An 18,866-nucleotide genomic window follows, 5' to 3' on the forward strand; every position below is an offset into this window, starting at 1 on the left:
TGGGAGGCAAACCAGTATGAGCCTGGGTGACAGAGGATGAGGAGGATTGGGACGGCTAAGTAATCCACTCCACCAACTCTTCTGCTTGTTGTGGCTAAATAACATGGCCAGCAGCAGAAAAAAATGACAAGCGTGCCCCGCCTGCAGAGGATGCACCATGTCCACCACTTTTCACTGTAGACACAGAGGCTGCTTGCCCTCTTTTAGTGGCCTGTGTATGTTTGCCTCTCATTATTGGCCTTACAGACATGATGGGGATTTTTTGGTGTGTTTTTGGAGAATTTTTTTTCACTGCTGCTGCAAAAAAAACTAAAATAAAATAAATGTAAAAAAAAAAAAAATAAGAAAGGCCAAAAAACAGAAAAAGGGAACCACTGGTGATGTAGAAAGAGAAACATCTGCGATGCAGAAGGGAGGACAGCAATTGTGCCCTATATATTCTTAGTGCTGCTGCGCCACGATGCAGAAGGAATAACACCTGCGACACAGAAGGGGGAGTACTAATAATGCAGCAACAGAACCTGATACTGCAAAAATAAATAAATAAATAAATAAAATGAAAAGATTAATGAAATAAATGGGATCAGTCGTGACACACCGACACTTCAGTAGCACCACAACACTACACTGCACTGTATTATATACACTGCACTATACTGTGTTATTCACACTGCAGTACACTATATTATCTACTCTGCACTGCACTATATACTGTGCACTGCACTGTAATAAATATACTGCACTGTAGTGTATATACTCTGCACTGCACTATATACTGTGTACTGCACTGTAGTATATACTATGCACTGCACTATATATTCTACACTGCAGTATATACACCCTGCACTGCACTGTAATATAAACTATGCACTGCACTATATACTCTGCACTGCACTGTAGTATATACTGTACTATGCACTGCATAATATACTCTGCACTGCACTGTAGTATATATACTCTGCACTGCACTGTAGTATATACTATGCACTGCACTATATACTCTGCACTGCAGTATATACACTCTGCACTATAGTATATACTAGAAGAAATCACTATACATACCTTTTCTAAAGCTGATCCGGTCTGGTCCCACGCTGAGCTGTCAGCAGCCGATTTTCTGTGTACGTGGGTGCAGAGGAGGCAGCCGACAACGGAAGCCCCATAGTAACTCTATATGTGATGTCACTTCACATTCATTTCACAGCAGTTGTTGGCTGTGTCCTCTGCAGAGCTTCCGCCACTGGAGACCGGACCGGATTGGCTTAAAAAAAGGTATGTATAGTGATTTCTTCTTTACAGGATTAGAAAGGTTAGTCATAGATAGGTCAGTCTTAGCCAAAATATAAAAGATACTGCCCCCCCCCCCCATGTGAATGAGTATAGGGTACATAGTACCCCTACCCATTCCCCAAAAATGTGTCAAAAAGTAATAAAAACACAGAGACAATTTTTGATAATTCCTTTATTACACTTTTTTTTAAACAGTACCCACCCCACATGTAAATCCATCATCAATCACGCCGAACCGCCGACCGGAAAAAGAAAAAAAGCTCAGCCGCAAGGACGGCTGACCGGCAAATGCCCCCTCCGCCGTTTGACGGTTCTTATATAAGTAAGGGCAGAGCCACCTGGCAACAGAACTTGGTGGCACCGCCCCCCCCTGTGACGTCCCAGACCGGTGTATGCTGGCTTGATGATGTCACAAGGGACGGTGCCACCAGGTACCTATATAAAAACTGTCAAATGACAGAGGAGGCATTCGGAAGTCAGTCATCCTCGTGGAGGGAATTTCTTTTTTTGGGGGGTTTGGTGGCCTGGCACTGGGGGGGGGGACCCCACTCAATTTTTTTTTCCCCATCATCTTTATTGTTGTCATTTTTTTTACATTCAGCTGTCAGCAGGGAACCAGCTGACAGCTGATGAGTCATCCTTTGTTAAGGACGCAGTGGCTGGGCCCGCTCCTTAGCAACCAGCTATTTTTTTAAAAACAGTGTGGGGTTCTCCCCGACCCCCGCACAGTTTTTTGACAAAATACTACATGTGATACCGCCAGCAAAACCCTGGTGGTATATATCGCATGTTTTTTTTCATTCTGGTCCATTTGTGAATTGGACTTAAGAGCTTTTTAAACTATATTTAACGGCACATTTTTCATTTTGTGGTAAATACTGCATAATCGTTATTTTTTTTGTGAATTGGACTTTATGTACCGCATGCAATAATTTATGCAAATGAATCACGTGACAGTGTTATCGCATGCGGTAAACGTTAATGAATTGACCCCTTTGCTAGCTGCTCAATTTATGACTATATAGTAGGCAAGACTTGCTCTGTGAATTATATTCCCATCTTTAGGGCAAATTCAAGATAATATCTTAATATGAAGATTATATATTATTGTAGACAACACGTCTCCGTGTTTTTTTTTCTCAAAACCAACGGCTTTCTAACTTGGACACACTCAGAATACAAATTTTGACTGCACGTCCAAGTTCCAAAGTCTGGGACATACAAACATCCATTATTACATAATACAATGCAATAAGCTTACCTATTGTATTTAAAGGTTCCTATATTGCTAGGTTAAAGTTGTTGTAAACCCTCGTGTTTTTTGCATTAAGGTGAAAAAACTTCTGGCAGTGACCGGCCCCCCAGCCCCCCCAGTTTTACTCACCTGAGCCCGTTTGTTTCCTTGGCGGAGACATGCTATACCTCTCTGGGTTAGCAGCGCAGCCATTGGCTCCCACTGCTGTCAATCAAGTCCAATGAGACGAGCGCTGGGGAGCTCGGCTGAGTCTGGCATTCTGTGTCTATGCACGCAAATGCTGGACTCGGAAGCGTGCCCGCAAGGTAACCCCCAGGGAGAGTGTTTCTCCCAGGGGGTTTACCGATGCGAGGAAGAGCCGCGAGCGCCGCCAGGGGACCACAGAAGACGAGGTTCAGGGCCACACTGTGCAAAACTAACTGCACAGTGGAGGTAAGTATGAAATGTTTGTTATTTAAAAAAAAAAAAAACAAGGGTTTACAACCCCTTTAACCTCCTTAGCGGTATTCCCGAGTGTGGCTTGGGGTGAATTTACAGTACCAAAAGCGGTAACCCCGAGCTACACTCGGGATCGCATCGCAGGATCCAGGCAAAGTTTCTTACCTTGTCCCCAGGATCCTGCGATGTCTCCCCGCTGTGTGTGCGAGCCGTGTCCTCCGCTCGATTCACCACAGTGCCGGGCTCCATTCCCTGCAAGCGTTGCGACGCACGGGGACGGAGCACGGCGTCAAATTCAAAAAGTTAAAAACACATAATACATAGAGTATACTGTAATCTTACAGATTACATAACTGTATCAAATTATTTCACCTCCCTTTTGTCCCTAGTGGTTTGTCCAGTGCCCTATAAATACTGTTCTGTCTGTCTGGAAACTGGAGATTGTCCATGGCAACCAAAAAGTGTCCCTTTACATCAAAAGCTGTTTTAGACCAGCTAGAAAACAGCAATAATAAATTAGAATCACTCGCAGAATTGAGTGATAGTGATTCGTGAGGAAATCCGTCATCAAACACTGAAAGTAATGACAGCTACAATTCAGCAACTTAGCTAATTTCAGTGTTTTTGATTTGATTACATTATTGAATAATTGTTATTATTATATTATTATTTGTTATAATTATTTATAGTTATTTATTATATTATAATTTATGATTTTGTGTTTCAAACTTTATCATACCCGGGATGTCTACTAGACTCTTGTTTGGACAGATTTAAGTGTGTTATTCCTAAGAATTACAGGCCTATAATATAAAACGCCAAGTTTCCATGCAAAACATTGTACTGTTTTGAGCATCAAAAATCTGACATAATCATACTGCCAGGGAGATTAAGGTGGATGACAGGTTTGCTTAAAAAAAATAAAATACAATTACCTGAGTCTTCCTCTCAATATGAAGGCAATGGACAATCCCTCAACAAACAGAGAAAGTCTAAAACACACCAATTCAAATCTGCCACATGTTAGTTTAGAAACAAAAAAGTTCCCCAAATACATTTGATTCATCACAGTTCATGGCTGCAGCAAACCCTTCACATATCAGGACAAATATCCACGACTTCTGGATACGTTTGTGGGGACCATGGGGAGAGTCTTTTAGACAAAAGGGTTGATTTTTTTTTAAAGGCAAATAGGCTTTTCACTTTGCAAAGGGATTTTTTCCATATTTTAATGAATGTGGTGACATTTCACTTTGCAAAGACTGAGAACATTTTGGATGAGAAAGTTTAGGCTGCTCATAATTTTACAATAAAAAATCATCATGTTGATTATAAAAACTTTCTGTTATCCATCCACCTGTTTCCAGGGGTGTGGGGAAACTGCCACATACTTGCATACCTGGTGGATGTGTCAGTCCACCAGTGCAGTCATATTGGGTAGAAATCTTTTCCATTTTGTCCACATTATTCGATATACGTGTAACACCCTGATGTTTAGGCAGGGGTGCTCTTAAATGTATTTGCCAAGTGATAGTTGCCTTGGTCAATTGCTAGGAGGTCAATTGACTTCTCTCTACTCTGTTGCTAGGTGGCCTGGTACCTGGTGGCATTAGATAAGACAAGGACATTGCAAGGACAGATTAGGAGTATATGGGGTATCTCAGCCAATGGGCAGGGATTTTCTTGAGTCCCTTGGCCTGCTGGGAGAGCTTTTTTATTTGGATGGAGTCAGGTGATCGGGGTTCTGTGCCACCTGGATGGCTGTCTGGGTGGATGTGTGTTGTATTGCCCCGGGCTGCTAGGCCGGAGTCTGGGGCCTATCCTGGGGGCATCTGGCTGCTAGGCTGTCTGAGGGCCTATCCAGAAGCAAGAAAGCAGCGTAGGGTTGGGATTGCGGCTTGCAATTCAACCAGAAGTGATGGTTCTGTTGGCCAGAGAACTTGTCGTGGTCGGAGGTAGAGGGGAAGCTGTCGCCACTAAGGGACCATCCACCTTATTACCATGGACCATGGTGAGTAGCTGAAGCAAGTACCAGAGCAGTGTTCTCACCAACTGAGGACGGTGAAGAATTGGGAAACTTCAGCAGGCGCCAAGCCAGGGACCCAGCCAGTGAAGGTGACGCTTGCAGAGCATTATTGTGTGTCAAGCCAGGGACCGAGCAGGCCAGCGGGGTGACGCTTGAGTAGCATATGTGAGTGCCAAGCTAGGGACCCAGCAGGGACGTGGGGGTGACGCTTGAGGAAGATACTGTGTGAGAAAATTGGAAGAGCTCAGGGGATCCAGTAGCAGTGGATCAGCAAGTCTAGTAAGAGAGACTGGGAGCTCAGTTGAGTGAAGATCTACAAGAGGAGATTGTAGAGGAACTAAGGGAGTCATTACAACTTGTGTTAGAAACTGTTACAAGACTATTGCCATAGGAGACAGCGATCCTACTCCTGCAGATGTGGTGTCTTGCTGGATGCCTTTCCCTGCATGACTGTCTACCTGTAGAAGTCTCGAGTCTGCCAATTAACATTGCAACTACTAAAGGGTGTCCTGGCCCTAACCCTGTCTCCCGCAGTTCTGTTTAAGAGACAATAAATCTCTTTGCATTCAAGAAGTGTCTGGCGCCCATTACTCTACCTGGCATTGCACCCACCATGCCTCGTAACCCACTCTACATAGAAGGATGTCAGCTGTCCCTAACTTTGGAGGTCACCATTAGGCCTGGAGAGGCCCAGGACTTGGCTACACAGATGTCCCACTAGACCCACATGTAGCTCTTCTAAATTAAGAATTCCAATGCAATATTCCCAACACACACATTCCTGTAAAGATGGCTGTATTTATAAATGGGTGCTGAAGCGACCACCGGCCGGGACCGTGTATATTCAAAGAAAGTAATGTCACCAGCACACCAGGATCTCCAAAAATGGGTCCAAAGCTTTAATCAGCGATCACATCATTACAGCAGATAATGACGTTTCGGAGCCACGCAGGACCCCTTCATCATGCTGTGTGTATGGGGCTTAAATAGCTGTGGATTTTTATCATTTTATTAGTTTATTGTGGGTACATTATACTAAGTAATGTGGCACTTAGATTACATGGTAGTGCGTACACATCAGTACAATTGGTTGTGTTTGAGGAATCCCAAACCTGAAGTTCTCGGGAAAACATAGACATGATGTACAGTGACCTGTATGGTATAAAATTTAGGAGCCAAATACCTAGGCAAATAGTGTTCACAGGCACACTCTAATGATCATTACCCTGCAAAGGGCATAGCTTAGTCAATTTGTTTAACCATATGTCCATCACTGTGATAGGCAGCCTCACTATCTAATGAAAAGGTGTAGCCAAATGACAAAAGACAGCCTGCCCTTCGATACAATATGAGGAAATACCTTGAATTGCATATCAGAGAGCCCTGGGTTTTCAGTAGTTTTAGGCCTCATATAACCACTTAAGGACTACTCCACGTACGTATACTTGGCAGGGCAGCCCTTAAGCCCAAAATCACGTACCTGTACGTGATTTCTCTTGTTGGCTCCCGCTGTGATTGGAGCCAATCAGCGGGTCCAGTGGCTGCGATGGCCGCCGGCCACCCACGATCATTCGCTGGAGAGGCAAACAAGGCAGACCGTCGTTCTGTCAGAGAGGGAGAGAGATATCTTGTGTTCTTGGTAATTTAGGAACACAGATGTCTCTCTTCCTCCAGTCAGTCCATCCCCCACACAGTTAGAAAGCATTCCCTAGAAGCACACTTAAAGCGGAGGTCCACACAAAAATGGAACTTCCGCTTTTCGGAACCCCCCCCATCCGGTGTCACATTTGGCACCTTTCAGGGGGGAGGGGGGTGCAGATACCTGTATAATACGGGTATTTGCACCCACTTCCGGGCATAGACCCCCACGGGGGTCTACGCCACTTCCCGCCCCCCCCGCTGTCTGCTGGGAGACACACGGGTCCCAAAGACAGCAAGGACCATTCGGATTGTGCAGCGCGACTCGCACAAGGCTTCACTTCCTGATTCCCTTACCGAAGATGGTGGCGGCAGCATTCGAGGACTGAAGGACGGGTCGGCCTCGGGTGCCGACATCGCGGGTGCCCTGGACAGGTAAGTGTCCTTATTTGTAGCTGCTGACTTAAAAAAAAAAAAGGCGCTTTAACCCTTTGATTGCCCCTGAAGTTAACCCCTTCCCTGCCCGTAACATTTATACAGTGACAGCGCATTTTTTTTAGCACTGATCACTGTATTGGTGTCACTGGTCCCCAAAAAAATGTCACTTGGTAACAGATTTGTTGGCCACAATGTCGCAGTCCTGCTAAAAATCGAGGATCGCCACCATTACTACTAAAAACTATTTGAAAAAATGAAAAGTCCTTAAATCTATCCCATAGTTTGTAGACACTATAACTTTTGCGCAGACCAATTAATATACACTTTTTGGGATTTTTTTTACCAAAAATATGTAGCAGAATACAAATTGGCCTAAACTGATGAAGAAATTAGATTTTTTACATGTTTTTATTGGATGTGTTTTATAGCAGAAAGTAAAAAAATATTGTTTTCTTTTTAAAAATTGTTGCTCTTTTTTTGTTTATAGCGCAAAAGATAAAAACCGCAGAGGTGATCAAATACCACCAAAACAAAGCTCCATTTGTGGGAAAAAAAGGACATCAATTATATTTGGGTACAGCGTCGCACAACTGCACAATCGTCAGTTAGAGCAAGGCAGTGCCGTAGTGCAAAAAATGGCCTGGTCAGGAAGGTGGTAAAACCTTCTGGCGCTAAAGTGGTTTAAGATATCTGAAGGTACTTTCAGCAAAACCTGTGCTTCTTTTTTTTTTTTTTTTTTTGACAGGTATACTTTTGAATATTCAGTGTAATTTACTAAACCTTTAAATAAAGGATATATATTCTACTTAAAATAAGATGATGTTATCCACAGTTTCACGTATAAGTAAAAAATAATTTCCCCATAGTCAGGTATATTGAAATGTACAATAGATGTCCTTAAGAAGACCTAGAGGAACAGGTAACACATTTTCGCTTTACATTAGAAGCTGCAGGGAAAAAAAGGCAAGCAGAAAGATAACTGATGGGCTGTATTTTAAGGCATATTAACCCAATTATGACTATATTTTTACCATCAGGGCTTCAACATTTATCACAGCACGTTTATTAGACCTCTGAGCTAGGTTATGTCAGACAGGAAGCCAAGAAACTAAGGCATTTCATTAAACTGCTGCCGAAGCAGGCTATTCAATCCCCTTACTCTTAAACCACATGATTTTATCAAAATCTTCGGAAATTGAAGCAATCAGTAAAAAGTGTCGGGGAATTAAAATGTTCTGTCTCGGTGAAAGAGATACGTCCCTTGTAACATATATCAGTGTTTTCCCTCTTCTTCGTTCTTCTTCTTCTTCTTTTTTTTTTTTAAAGACACATTACCATTCGCCACAAAGACATCAAGCACCGGGTAGTCACCGTCACCACTAGAAAAATTCAACAATGTCAATTTTTCATACTAAAAAAAATAGAGTGCCTCTGCTTTGTATTATTTTATAACAAAGGACGCCATAATATAGTGATTGATAAAACGTCGGGAGAAAATATGCAAATCATTATGGTATATGGATAGTATGACAGGGAAAGGAACATTTATTTGACCAAGGTATTTATCGGTGCTGGGTTTGGCGCAGCGATTAATTCATGGGTTCTGTGATATTTTTCTGCAAACTTTATTGCCTGCATGAATCTTTTGTGTATCTAAAATATAGCTGAATCCATTACAGAATACACAAAGCCATGCATTCTTGTTTTACTGGCAAATAGCAGCAAACAAATTGAACTGTTGTAAGGTTTTAAAGGTGAACCTTCAGGCACAGTGTGAAAGGGTAATATACTCTATGTCCCTATTTGGGGGGACTGACCCCTTTCTATTTGGTCTGGTGACTGAAAGTGGTGAAAAATCCCAAATGTTATAGTTGTCACTAGAACAGGAACAGAAGGCAAATCATCCAATAGGAACATCTGTCCTAGTGACATGTTGGAGGGATTTCCTCTCACTTCCTCTTGTGTCATGAACTTTTCCTTCCCTTCCTTCGTCCTGCTGTTTCATATCTTGCTGTTAAGCTGCGTACACACGGTCGGGATTTTCCGACGGGAAATGTTGGATGTGAGGTTGTTGTCAGAAAATCCGACCGTGTGTATGCTCCATCGAACATCTGCTGTCGGACTTTCCGCCAACAAATGTTGGCTAGCAGGTTCTCAAATTTTCCGCCAACAAAACGTTGTTGTCGGAAAGTCTGATCGCGTGTGCACAAGTCCGTCGCACAAAGGTTCACGCATGCTCGGAATCAAGCAGAAGGAGCTGCACTTCCTTTTTCTCGGCTTGTCGTACGTCTTGTACGTCACCATGTTCCCACGTTCGGAATTGTTGGCCAACATTTGTGTGACCGTGTGTATGCAAGACAAGTTTGAGCCAACAACCTTCGAACAAAAATCCACAGTTTTGTTGGCGGAAAGTCTGATCATGTGTACGCGGCATTAGAGTTTCCTACTGAAGTTAAAGTATATAAAAAGCCTGACAATGAACTATGCTCCCTTTCTGTCTGTGAAATATACCATTGAATGTGTTTTGTTATATCTCTTTAATAAGTGTATAAAAAAATACCCATTGATCCTGACAGAAATCCAGTGCTGTCATCTGCATTCTGCAGCGTTATCTCAAACAGTGTTATCAGGAAGGATATTAGGACTATAGAACCCCCTATATTATGGTGAAGAGGAGATGAGGGAATTCTTCTGTAGCCCTAAGTTATTTCATGTCCTAGGGTGATGACACTACTCTTTACATGTTTACAGAGAGTGGGCATTGTCACCTTAGGACAGGAAATGTGTTACTGGCAGAATCACTGGGTGAAAATAATGAAAAAAAGCCTAAAAAAATAAAAGTAATTCTGCCAATACATTTAAGGACTGGTTATCTGAAATATATAAAATGTTTCCTGAATTGAAATGCACTTTAACCACTTGCCACCCGCCATATAGCAAAATGACGGTGGCAAAGTGGTTTCAATATCCTGACCGGACATCCAGCAGGATAACAAGGCATTTTAGTCTGACACACCGGAACACCGATCTAGGTAAAGAGTCTCTGACGGAGACTCTTTACCACGTGACCAGCCGTGTCCAATCATGGCTGATCACAGTGTAAAAAGGAAGAGCCGTTGATCTGCTTTTCCTCACTCAAGTCTGTCTGACGCGAGTAGAGGTGAGCCGATCAGCTGCTCCTCTGACAGGGGGGGTCTGTGCTGATTGTCTATCATCACAGCCCCCCCCGAGGATGCCCACACTGGACCACCAGGGATGCCACTGGGACCACCAGGGATGTCACCACCAGGTATGCCCCCCTAGACCACCAGGGATGCCAATCAGTGCCTACAATAGATGCCAATCAGTGTCCACAATAGATGCAAATCAGTGCCCACAATGGGCATCACTGATTGGCAGGCATTATTGTTTGGCACTGATTGGCATCCATCCGTACCATCAATTATTGTACATCAGTGCCACCTATCAGTGCCCATCCATGCCACCTATCAGTGCCCATCCGTGCCACCTATCAGTGCCGCCTCATTGGCGCCAGCTCATTGATGCCCATCAGTGCCAGTGCACATCAATGCAGCCCCATCAGTGCCCATCAATGAAGGAGAAAACTAACTTATTTACAAAGTTTTGTAACAGAAACAAAAAAAAAACATTTTTTTTTCAAAATTTTCATTTTTTTCTAATTTGTTTAGCAGAAAATAAAATCCCAGAGGTGATTAAATACCACCAAAAGAAAGCTCTATTTGTGGGAACAAAATGATAAAAATTTAGTTTGGGTACTTTGTTGTATGACCGCGCACGTGTCATTCAAAGTGCGACAGCTCTGAAATCTGAAAGTTGGTCTGGGCAGGAAGGTATATAAGTGCCCTCTATTGAAGTGGTTAATGTTACGAACAGCAAATTCTAACAAGCAACTGCAAGTAATGAGGTACTAGAGGTTCTTTAGGAGATGGCTTCCAAACTCCAAAGCTCTAAAGGTATAATCATGTACCTGGTGAAGTCTGGAATGTTGGGGAGGCCTCTATTGCACCTCCTGCCGGCTAGTGATGCTGGCTAGTAGCTGACTAGTGATGTTCACTCTGTAGGTGGGTAGAGTTGGTAGTCGCAGTCCTCGGAACATAATGCAGGAGCAGCTTGGCACTAGAGTCAGAGATGGAAGCAGAACCAGGAGACGAACAGCAGTCAGCAGCAACCAGGCAGCAAGGAACCAAATCAGCAGACAAAGCAAGTCCAGTAGGCAGGCCAATGTCTGCACCAGCTGGGTTAAGGGTACAGATTCAGCAGGTCCAAGCAAGTCCGGTAAACAGGCCGAGGTCAGAGTAGTTGGGTAACAGAGCGGGAGCTGAAGCAAAGTCCAAAGGCAAGCCGGGTCATAAACGGGTATGCAGGTACAGCAGTTTAGATCTTGGAAATACAGGAACGAGCTGAAAACCATTCGGATCGGTCAAAAAATGATTGACCGATTCAAATTCTGTGTGATGAATAGCTGGTTGTTAAGGATCAGGCCGGGAAGCCTTCCCCACCAACATCTGAAATGTAAACAAAAGAATGCTGGCAATAAAAAAAGCAGAAAAGATACATTGTGGGGTCCCCCCCAATCCATACCCTTCAGGTCTGGTATGAATTTTAAGGGGAACCCCACGCCAAAAAAAAAAAAAAATGGCGTACCCCTACTCAGTGTAAAAAGTAAATAAGAGTACATGATTTTGACTGTTTGAATAGGAAAAGGTAGAAATTGCGCTGTTATAGGGTGCAATGTTACAAGCCCCTGTGTGACATTCAAATAGTTCAAAAATGTAATTAAAGTGTCTTGTGCTTAGTGTAAACCAAATGCATGCAAATGCTGCCAATGCACATGTGAAGCAATATAATAAACTCCTACTTGAAGTGATAGATGCTCTGCAAACTGTTGCCTCAGTGTAGCTCAAAAATCAATATTGTGCACAAAGAAATAAAAATATATATACACAGTGCATTTACTAAAAATGGTATGTAAATAAACCCTTTCATATAGTGACTAGTGCCCTTCAAATTCGTGCCTGAGTGATACTCCTATGCATCAATCCCCCCCTCCCCCCTTCTACATGTGTATGTAACTAAATGGATTTTTCTACTCAATACCCTCCAACCTAATGGATTAAATATAGATATAGACCTTAATTACTTCCTTACCAATTTCTAATTTTGTTTTTATTTTTAATTTCATTTTATTTTTACTTTCAAAATTCTACTTTTTAATAATTCGAATTTCATATAAGATGTTGTATTGTTATTTTTTGCAGAGCATCTATCACTTTCAAGTAGGGGTTTATTATATTGCTTCACATGTGCATTGGCAGCATTTGCACACATTTGGTTTACACTAAGTACAAGACACTTTAATTACATTTTTGAACTATTTGAATATCACACGGGGGCTTGTAACATTGCACCCTAGAACAGCACCATTTCTACCTTTTCCTATACAAACATTTACTTTTAGATTCCACTCAGGTGGTTGTACTGGTAGAGGCAGCAGCTCTCCTTCTTTTCCATTCTTCCATAAGTGCGGGGCCACTAACACTTTTTACATACTTTTTGGTACCATAGCACCAAACAGGTCCTGCAGCTATGGATATTTTTAAATATTTGAACAACAGAAGTGTGAACCTTATAGAAGTTTTTAACCAATAAAGTGCTGTAAACAAAATAGACATGGACAGTCTGTTTAAACAATTGAGACACGGCATGGAAAAGCAATTATGGGTGTGGTGGGATATAGCCACATTACAGATATATATTGTGGAAAAAATGCACCAAGGAGACTCAGATGGGATATTTCTCCAAATGATGGAGTCAACAATAAAGGTTTAATGGAAGAGTGGTATAGATTTTTTAATCAAAGTGAAACTGATCTGTTACAAAAAATTGTCATTAGAAGGCAATTTAAGTTAACACACATAGAAACAGAAATACTACTATTAAAGGAGCAGCTATTCCCATTCCCAGACTCCAAAGAATTTAAAGATAACGAAATACAACAAAAGAAACAGAAAAAATTCCGCAGAGATGTGTTAGATTATAAAAATAAACAGGTTTACAAATGGCAAGCTGATGAAAATTATACTGATTGAGATAACAACACCTCGGTGGTGGAAGAATCAAGAGACCCCTCATCAGAAAGGGAAGAAGTAGTAGAATGGAATGAAACTAGACCACACACACCAAGAACCCCAATATCCGTGCAAAGGAGAGAAAGAAGTCCCACCACACATAGAAGAGAGCACATCTACACATAGAGAATGAAGATATCAAGAGCAAAACACTAATGAATATTATTACCCCAATACCCCAAGAACACATAGATTTCCAAGGAACCCCAATAGATATTCGCCCCTTAGATATATTCATCAGGACTTCCCCCACAGGGAACCCTATTATAGGAGGGATTTTTTTTCCCAGGGGACACAGAGGAAGACCCCCGAGAACAAGGGTTGGCTTTGGACCACACAGACCCCCCCAGAAATCAATACCAAAATTGGGGACCTCCAAGAAATCAAGGATGGCGCAACACACAGAACCCCCCAAGACCCGGAAACACGGATCAGAGAGAGGTCAATTGGGAACAGGGCAGACACCAACGAGAAGACAGACGAGAAGATCCCCAGAGACCCCAAAGATGGGAAAGAGAACAAGAGCTAGAGGCAAACAAGGGGGGACAAAGAAAAAGAAGGCAAGAGTATTAGGGAGCAGAATTTTTAACCCGAGTAATGTCATTTTTTTTATCTGGATAAATTCGAAATGTACATAGACCTACAAAAATTCATTAGAAAATTAAATATTAAGACATTTTTTGCCTCCAAACAGGAAGGACAGACAAGGACAATAAGCACTAAGTTTAAACACTCGCAATTAAGGAACAACTCTACATTCAATCCTAAGACAAGAAATAATGAGAGCCGAGAGGTTTTCAAAAAGATGGTGGAGGAAGATATCAAGAAATTAAAGATAAAGAAGTTCAGAACAGAAAACATATGGAATACAATAAAGGAAACCAAGAAGAAGAAGGAAGTGAGTATCCGTCCAGCGGACAAAGGGGGAGGATTGGTGATTCTCAACAAAAGAGATTATGAGGAAGAGATGAAAAAGCTCTTAAATGTGGAAGACACATATAAGAAACTGAAAAGCAATCCAAAAGGGGAGTATGAAAGGAAATTGAAAGCATTTGTCAAAAAAAGGGAAAGAGAAAGAGATACTATCTAAGAAGGAAGCAAGATAAAGATACTTGGTTCCAGAGGCAGCTAAAACACCAATTATCTATTATGTACCCAAAATTCACAAAGACCAAGAGAGGCCCCCAGGAAGACCCATAGTCAGTGATATAGATTCCCTCTTTTCAAGACTGGGGGAATACCTGGATATGTTTTTACAACCGCTGGTATCTGAAGGAAAATCTTATTTGAAAGACAGAAGACAATTAATCTCAGAATTAAGAACCATCACAGTGGCAGAAGAAGACCTTCTAGTCACGATTGATGTGAACTCCCTATATACTAATATTGTACAGGAAGACGGCATAAGCAGTGCAGAATGGGAATTACAATCTCAAACAAATTTACAACAAGACCATTAATTATATTTTAGAAGGTTTAAGGATGTCTATGAGCCATAATTAATTCTGGTATAAGGGAGAGCATTATACCCAAACAAAAGGAGTGGCGATGGGGGTCAAATATGCCCCCAGTGTAGCAAACCTATTTCTTAACAGATGGGAAGAAGAACAAATATATGGCATCAGAAGAACTAATCTAATACTGTATAGACGGTACATTGATGATATAATAATAATATGGAGGGGAACACCTAGATTTCCAAGGAACCCCAATAGATATTCGCCCCTTAGACATATTCATCAGGACTTCCCCCACAGGGAACCCTATTATAGGAGGGATTTTTTTTCCCAGGGGACACAGAGGAAGACCCCCGAGAACAAGGGTTGGCTTTGGACCACACAGACCCCCCCAGAAATCAATACCAAAATTGGGGACCTCCAAGAAATCAAGGATGGCGCAACACACAGAACCCCCCAAGACCCGGAAACACGGATCAGAGAGAGGTCAATTGGGAACAGGGCAGACACCAACGAGAAGACAGACGAGAAGATCCCCAGAGACCCCAAAGATGGGAAAGAGAACAAGAGCTAGAGGCAAACAAGGGGGGACAAAGAAAAAGAAGGCAAGAGTATTAGGGAGCAGAATTTTTAACCCGAGTAATGTCATTTTTTTATCTGGATAAATTCGAAATGTACATAGACCTACAAAAATTCATTAGAAAATTAAATATTAAGACATTTTTTGCCTCCAAACAGGAAGGACAGACAAGGACAATAAGCACTAAATTTAAACACTCGCAATTAAGGAACAACTCTACATTCAATCCTAAGACAAGAAATAATGAGAGCCGAGAGGTTTTCAAAAAGATGGTGGAGGAAGATATCAAGAAATTAAAGATAAAGAAGTTCAGAACAGAAAACATATGGAATACAATAAAGGAAACCGAGAAGAAGAAGGAAGTGAGTATCCGTCCAGCGGACAAAGGGGGAGGATTGGTGATTCTCAATAAAAGAGATTATGAGGAAGAGATGAAAAAGCTCTTAAATGTGGAAGACACATATAAGAAACTGAAAGGCAATCCAAAAGGGGAGTATGAAAGGAAATTGAAAGCATTTGTCAAAAAAAGGGAAAGAGAAAGAGATACTATCTAAGAAGGAAGCAAGATAAAGATACTTGGTTCCAGAGGCAGCTAAAACACCAATTATCTATTATGTACCCAAAATTCACAAAGACCAAGAGAGGCCCCAGGAAGACCCATAGTCAGTGGTATAGATTCCCTCTTTTCAAGACTGGGGGAATACCTGGATATGTTTTTACAACCGCTGGTATCTGAAGGAAAATCTTATTTGAAAGACAGAAGACAATTAATCTCAGAATTAAGAACCATCACAGTGGCAGAAGAAGACCTTCTAGTCACGATTGATGTGAACTCCCTATATACTAATATTGTACAGGAAGACGGCATAAGCAGTTCAGAATGGGAATTACAATCTCAAACAAATTTACAACAAGACCATTAATTATATTTTAGAAGGTTTAAGGATGTCTATGAGCCATAATTAATTCTGGTATAAGGGAGAGCATTATACCCAAACAAAAGGAGTGGCGATGGGGGCCAAATATGCCCCCAGTGTAGCAAACCTATTTCTTAACAGATGGGAAGAAGAACAAATATATGACATCAGAAGAACTAATCTAATACTGTACAGACGGTACATTGATGATATAATAATAATATGGAGGGGTACAGAAGAAGAGTTGAAGGAATTTTTTGACAAAATAAACCAAAACATCTACGGTATCTCATTCACCGGAGGATGGAGCAAACAAAGCATTGATTACCTAGAATTACAATTTTTTAAGAAAGATGGAGAGTTACATAACAAAACGTTTTTTAAAAAAAGGACCATAATGGATATATCCCAACTAATAGTTGTCATCTCGCTAAATGGGTAGGAAATATACCAAAAGGCCAACTGATGCGTATATATTATAATTGCAGCAACCTCCAAGATTATGAGAACCAATCTAACACACTTATTGACAGATTAATAGAAAAAGGTCAAAACAATGGATAGAAATATTATGATAGAAGGCAAAAAAGATAAGTAGATAAACCATTACAACGAAATGGCCTTCTTCATGGGTTATAACAGGCAACATAAATTAGTGGAAAAAGTTTTAAAAAAACACTGGCCAATCCTACAATCTGACAATATTTTGAAAAACATCCTTCCAAATAAACCAACCTTCATTTATAGAAGAGCACCTGCTTTACAAAACAGATTAGTTCATAACACACTTGATCCCCCCAGACAAATTAAAATATTTAAAGCACTCAAAGGGTTTTTTAAATGTGGCAAATGCCTCCCATGCAGAATCAGTAAAAAAAAACAAACTCAAAAAGGAGTCTTTTAAGTCCATTACAACAGGAAGAGAATACAACATTAGAGAACGAATAACATGCACCAGTATACATGTCACGTACGTTATCGAATGCCACTGTCAAAAACAGTATGTAGAAAGAACCACAAGGCCCCTATTCATCAGAATTCGGGAGCATATAAACAGAATAAAGACAGGCTTCCTAAAACATGGAGTATCCAGACATTTCAGAGAGTATCACAATAAAGATCCACCTGGGCTCGTTTTTTATGCCATAGACAAAATCAAGTGATACTGGAGTGGAGAAAACAAAAAGATTAAAATATCACAAAACGAAACGAAATGGATTTTTCTACTCAATACCCTCCAGCCTAATGGATTGAACATAGATTGCTTCCTTACCAATTTCAAATTTTATTTTTATTTTTAATTTCATTTTATTTTTACTTTCAAATTCTACTTTTTAATGATTTAAATGTCATAAAAGATTTTTTTATTTTTATTTTTACATGCCTCCTTAGTCATAGTCAGGAATGCTTCCTATAGGTTTTAGGCACACAAGACACGATTTTTAAACACCAGATGGTACTATGATTACTACACACTTTTAGCCAGTTATTAAATTATTGCTTTATGCATGTGGATGGGTAATAATATTGTCTGGAGGAATTCCTCTCCCCCCTCTACATGTATAGGCATGTGTATGTATTTGTATTTTTATGTATTTTATGTATGTATGTTTTTTATGCATTCATATATGTGTGTTTAGGATATATAGATATAGTTATTGTAAAGGTGGATTTTACAATTATTCATTTCATATTGATTAAGGGGTTAGCATACCAAAATGATTACTTTGTTCTAAATAGTTATATCTGCTTGTATTATTGTATCTATTATTGTCCTAGCATGCGGTGTCCCCATGAGCAACATGTATCGGATGTTGCGAAGCCAGTTCGTTTCAGGTTTAAAACATTAACATTCAATCACATACAGTTAGCTAAAAGTCATAATATCCCTGCCCTTTGGGAGTCCCTCTCTAAATCATTGGCCACTGCCACAGCAGGTCTCTGGAACACCATATCTCTGGAACAGCAGGTCTCTGGAACACCATATCTCTGGAAAAGCAGGTCTATGGAACAGCAGAGTACAGTCCTTGGTGGGTCCAAGTCCCAGGCTTTTACCCAGTAGGAGTTCACTTCAGCACTTGGTCTCTTTTAAAATGGCTGCTGCTCCCCCTGTACTGAGGACACTTTCCAGTTTAGCACTGTCAACACTGCAGAAGGAGAAAAATAAACTGCAACAAGTGGAAACATTCTGCAGGTAAGTTAAAGAAGCTGCCTTTTGTCTGCAGCACGCCTCTGTATCATTTAAAATATAAAATAGTTGTGCCAAAAAAAAGTGCAGGAACAGTGTGCACCTAATCCACCTCACTTTACATCATCTACTGCAGCCTCCTATCCCCATAGAATATATAAAGTTAAGCATATACCAGTTAGGCCTATTATCCCTGAATAAAACTGTCCTGCTGCTGGCCACTTTCACTCAATACTGCTGTATTCTCTGCAGTATCCTAATTCTATTAGTAAAACTTCAGCCTGTGATCTTTGGGGTTGGTTTAACAAAAGCAAACTTGCTGTTCACTTTGCAAGGGAATTTTCCTTAGAGCTTAGTGAAAGGCAAAAATACAGTTTTTCTATTTTTCTTGCATGTGATTGGGTATTCTTTGCTAAGGGAAACTTCACCACAATCACTAAGCTGTGGGGAAAATGTCCTTGCAAAGTAAATAGCCTTTCATAAATCAGTC

This window comes from Aquarana catesbeiana, linkage group LG01 (genome assembly GCF_042186555.1).
Source record: "Aquarana catesbeiana isolate 2022-GZ linkage group LG01, ASM4218655v1, whole genome shotgun sequence".
Classification (NCBI taxonomy): domain Eukaryota; kingdom Metazoa; phylum Chordata; class Amphibia; order Anura; family Ranidae; genus Aquarana; species Aquarana catesbeiana.